Genomic DNA, 5,881 nt, shown 5'->3' on the forward strand with positions numbered 1-5,881 from the left:
TCCAAAGTTAGTCTCTACAACTCCTTCCATGGGTATTTTGTTCCCCCTTTTAAGAAGGAACGAAGTATGCAGTTTTTTAAATCACTATTGCTCTGTAGTACAGCTTGAGGTCAGGGATGGTGATTCCCCCAGAAGTTCCTTTATTGTTAAGAATTGTTTTCACTGTCCTGGGTTTTTTGTTTTTCCATATGAAACTGAGAATTGCTCTATCCATATCTGTGAAGAATTGTGTTGGAATTTTGATAGGGCTTGCATTGAATCTATAGATTGCCTTTGCTAGGATAGCCATTTTTTACTATGAGTATGGGAGATCTCTCCATTTTCTGAGGTGGTCTTTGATTTCTTTCATGAGAGACTTGAAATTCTTGTCATACAGATTTTTCACTTGTTTAGTTAGAGTTACCCCAAGATATTTTGTATTATTTGTGACAATTGTGAAGGATGTTGTTTCCCTAATTTCTTTCTCAGCCTGTTTAACCTTTGTATAAAGGAAAGCTACTGATTTGTTTGAGTTAGTTTTGTTTCCAGTTGTTTTGCTGAAGTTGTTTATCAGCGGCAGAAATTCTCTGGTAAAATTTTTGGGATCCCTTATGTACTGGCTGGTTGTGTGTGTCAACTTGACACAGGCTGGAGTTATCACAGAGAAGGGAGCTTCAGTTGGGGAAGTGCCTCCATGAGATCCAGCTGTGGGGCATTTTCTCAATTAGTGATCAAGGGGGTAGGGCCCCTTGTGGGTGGTGCCATCCCTGGGCTGGAAGACTTGGGTTCTTAAGAGAACAGGCTGAGCAAGCCAGGAGAAGCAAGTCAGGAAGGAACATCCCTCCATGGCCTCTGCATCAGTTCCTGCTTCTTGACCTGCTTGAGTTCCAGTCCTGACTCTCTCTGGTGATGAATAACCATGTGGAAGTAATTTAAAAAAACCCTTTCCTTCCCAACGTGCTTCTTGGTCATGATGTTTGTACAGGAATAGAAACCCTGACTAAGACACTTTATATATACTATCATATCATCTGCAAGTAGTAATACCTTGTCTTCTTCTTTGCCAATTTGTATCCCCTTGATCTCCTTTTGTTTTCTTATTGCTCTAGCTAGAATTTCGAGTACATATACAGCGAGAATGGGCAGCCTTATCTAGTCTCTGATCTTAGTGGGATTGCTTCAAGCATCTCTTCATTTAATTTGATATTGACTGTTGGTTTGCTGTATATTACTTTTATTATGTTTAGGTATGGGCCTTGAATTCCTGATCTCTCCAGTACTTTAAACATGAAGGGGTGTTGGGTTTTGTCAAATGCTTTTTGAGCATCTAATGAAATGATCATGTGATTTTGTCTTTAAGTTTGTTTATATAGTAGATTATGTTAATGTATCTTCATATATTGAACCAACCTTGCAGCCCCGGGATGAAGCCTACTTGATCATGATGAATGATCATTTGATATGTTCATGGATTTGGTTACTAAAATTTTATTGAGTATTTTTGCATTGATATTTATATTGAAATTGGTCTGAAGTTCTCTTTCTTTGTTGGGTCTTTGTGTGGTTTAGGTATCAGCATAGCTGTAGATTCATAGAATGAATTAGGTAGTGTTCCTTTTGTTTCTACTTTGTGGAATAGTTTGAGAAATATTGGTATTAGCTGGTAGAATGAAAGTCTGGTAGAATGCTGCAGTTAAACCCATCTGGCCCTGGGTGTTTTTTTTTTGTTTTGTTTTGGTTTTTTTGTTTGTTTTTTTTTGTTGTTGTTTTGTTTTCAAGCTTTTTAATGTTATCTTTTATTTCATTAGGGGTTATGGGACTGTTTAGATGGTTTATCAGATCCTGATTTAACTTTGGTACCTGGTATCTGTCTAGAAAATCATCCATTTCCAGATTTTCCAGATTTGTTGAGTATAAGCTTTTGAATTAGGATCTATTGATTTTTTTTAATTTCCCCAGGTTTCTGTTGTTATGTCTCCATTTTTATTTCTGATTTTGTTAATTTGGATACTGTCTCTGTGTCCTTTTCTTTGGCTAGAGGCTTATCTATCTTGTTGATTTTCTCAAAGAACCAGTTTTGTTGATTCTTTGTATCTTTTTCTTTGTTTCTACTTGGTTGATTTCTGTCCTGAGTTTGACAACTTCCTACCTCCTACTCTTCTTGGGGTATGTTTGCTTCTTTTTGTTCTAGGGCTTTCAGGTGTGCTGTTAAATTGCTAGTGTAGGATCTCTCCAATTTTCTTACCAGAACACTTAGTGCTATGAATTTTCCTCTTAGCACTGTTTTGTGTCCCATAAGTTTGGGTATGCTGTGTCATCATTTACATTGAATTCCAGGAAGTCCTTAATTTCTTTCTTTCTTTCTTCCTTGATTAAGTTATCATTGAGTAGAGAGTTGTTCAGTTTCCATGAGTATGTGGGTTTTGGTTGTGTTTTCCTGTATTTCTTTAAGGGATTTATTTGTTTCCTCTTTAAGAGCTTCTACTTGTTTACCTGTGTTTTCCTGTATTTCTTTCAATGAGTTATTTATATCCTCCTTACAGGACTCTATTATCTTCATGAGATAAGATTTTAAGTCAGCATCCTGGTTTTCAGGTGTATTGGGGTATCCAGGGCTTGCTGTGGTGGGAGAACTGGGTTCTGATGTTGCCAAATAGTATTGGTTTCTGTTGCTTATGTTCTTGTGCTTGCCTTTTGCCATCTGGATATCTCTGATGTTAACTGGCCTGGGTGTCTCTGTGTGGAGCCTGCCTTCTGTGTCCCTGGGTTGCTGCAGGTTTCCTAGGAGAACTTTTGCCCTGGCTACAGTGGATCTCCCAGGAGGCCTTTAGACTGTGGGGTCTTCAGAGGGGCAGAGAAGTTCATGATGTGCCTTGTTTGAAGGTGCAGGCCAGAGGGGAGTGGAGTAAGAGCAGAGGGGATGGGTCTTGAATCTGCTGGGCTCCTCTAGGTTCCCAGCTGCTGCAGTTATTTGGGAAGGTCCCTTACCTGTTGCCCTGGGTGCAGCAGCTCTCCTGGGAGGCCTTCAGACTGTGAGGTCTACAGAAGAGCAGAGAAGCTGATGATCTGACCCAGCTGAAGGTGCAGGCCGGGAAAGCCAAAAATGATTTATAAGGTTTGAAGTTAACAGGGATTGATAGTCCATAACTTTATAAATAATCAAATCCCATATTCTGAAGTATATTTGAAGTCAGGATAAAAACTGATGCAATTAACTAGAAGTTAAAGCTTTATTTAGTCTCTTGTTTTATGTTTGCAAGATATAGTTTAGAGCATACAACCAAGAACAGACAAAGATTATCTAACTCAGATATGCTAGATAGGTACTAGCCTCTGGACTGAGGAAAAAAAAAGTTCCATGTCTATTAACCCAAACCTATAGCTTTTACTGAGTCTTAAAGACATGAGTCTACTCCTGTTGTCTTAAAGACATCTGTTAACTGCTTTTTCTAAAATATGGATTTCAATCCAATGATAAATACTCTTATAAACTAAAGTTCACATAAGCTTCAGGGGATCAAAAAACCATGATCAAGTAGGCTTCATCCTGGGGCTGTGGATCTACTTATCACAGACCAAATGGACTTCAGATAAGTACGCCTGCCTGTTCTTAAAAATAGGATTTTGGGCTGGAGAGATGGCTCAGCTGATAAAGGCTAGGCTCACAACCAAAAATATAAGAGTTTGGTTCCCGGCACCCATGGCTGTCTCTCCAGCCAATTAAAAAAAAATAGGGTTTTTCCTCCTTGGTCTTAGAGTTTACCTTCCCCAATTACTAGCTTCCCCAAATTTTAACTTCTGTCCCTAGTTTATATTGTCTCAGTAGGTTTTCACCTAAGGACTGCAAACTGCTGAATTCTAAAAGCTGATGGTTAACCAGTCCAATCAATATAATGGTTCCCTGTCTTTCAGCTTGATCAACTGATCAGGTGCTTCTGATAAATGCCCCAATTGCCCTTGACTAGCATTTCAGCCTTCCTGGGTCCCTTTGACAACATCCTAATGCCAACAGGAGGCAGTTACAGCAGAAAAACATAATGTTCATCACCCTAATTTATAGGCTGAGATGCTAAGTCAAAAAATCCTCTATTTCTGGCAGTAACTTCTGATTCTTAGGTCCCAGTTGATCCCTTGGCCAATGATTCAGACTTTGGGAAAAAGAATTGATGAATCAGTACGATTTGATTCAGTTATTAATCAGACCATGGAATGAGAGGGCAATGAAAGGACCAAGCCAGGGGCTTCAGACACCATGACAGGCTCCGAATTGGTAATTTAAGGACTAGGCCTAAGTTTCTGTTTTGATACATCAGGATAGAGGTCACCCACTCCTCCCTGGAATTCCCCTAACAGGCTTTAAATGTAGGCCTGCAAGCTCACTCAGCATCTCCATTTTGGTGGATGGAGATCCCTGCATCCTGGTAATTTCTGCAGAATAAATACTCTTTGCCTTTGCATACTATTTGAGTCTGGGGTGTCATTCTTTGACGAATCCGGACCCTCACAAAAATAAAATACGGAAACAAAAAATCTAAATTTTACAAGAATATAGTGGTAATACAAAACAATGCTATATTTAGATCTTCTCCCCTAAGTCTCATTTAATATCTGGGGCAGGAGGAGGAGTGAGGACCTTTGCACCTAAGAAAAGGACCCAAGAATGAGTGGGAATCTAAGGCAGAAAAAGAGGTTAATAAGGAAAGGAAGAGACTTTTGTAGATACATTAAAAATAGGAATGAAAGAGGTGCAAGGGAAGTAGAACAGAAATGTGAAAAGACCAAAGAGTTCTCAGAGATGCAAATGACTCACTGAGCTCAGTCTCTTTGTCCGAATTGTTTTGTCTGGGCTTGTAGCAGGAGATAAGCAGAAGAAGCTGAAAGGGAGGAGGCACAGAGAAGCTGCTAAGGGGCCATAAACAGAAGCAGCAGAACTAGTTTTCAGACTCACTGATGGTTGAGGCCATTAGCATTCGGAAACCCAACCAAGATCACAAGCCAGAGCAGCGATCCCCTGCCCGGGAATGTACAGATTAGCAGAGCTGGCTGGAGTTCTTCCAACTGGGAACTTTGGAACAAAGCATTAGAGATAAAGAAGTCACTAAACCAGGGCACACACTCACCAGGTGCTGCTATGGTGGCTCAAGCATCTTGTAGAATCACACAAAATTACGATGCAAGTAACTTTGTAAACACTGCAAGTACTTTGGTAAATCTTACCTAGGTTCCTGAGCCCTCCAGCCAGGGAAAAGGTCTATGCGCATAGGTGTAAATAGGCTGCATTGCAATCAATCCACTCAGCTTTTCATTCTCCCATTTGGCTTGCTAGGTCTAAACTGAATCAGAGACCACATTTTGTTCAGCCTCCGATGCTTATAATACCTGAAGGACAAAAGGCTGGACCATATGTGAAGTGAACACTTCACACAGTGGCTGTATCAGTTCTACTTATGTTGTAGGCATTTTCTGTGTGTGTATATTATTTATTTTGTAATAATGGATGCTTGCTGTCTCTTATACCTTGTGGATGCCTACTGTGGGCTCATACTCTGCCACATGCATATTCATATAGTATGCACAGTTGTGTGAATATATATACTATATAACAATAGCACACATAAAGTCACATACTTTCCTGTAGCTATCTGACTGAAAAGGAAAATTTAATAGGAATAGAGAAAATGGACAGTATTTCCTACACAACTTTGGAGGACCCTTCGTAACCAGCAGTGTGTTTATTTTGGTTTTATAGGATTACATAAAAGAAAATATAGTAGTTCAAATTCACAAAATCAAACAAATGAAAATAGAGTATTTCAAATAAAGAACAAATAATTTCTATTATATATGTACATATATATATACGCATATATACACATATATCTCCTATGTGATAATAACTCTA

Source organism: Mastomys coucha, chromosome X (genome assembly GCF_008632895.1).
Source record: "Mastomys coucha isolate ucsf_1 chromosome X, UCSF_Mcou_1, whole genome shotgun sequence".
Taxonomy (NCBI): Eukaryota; Metazoa; Chordata; class Mammalia; order Rodentia; family Muridae; genus Mastomys; species Mastomys coucha.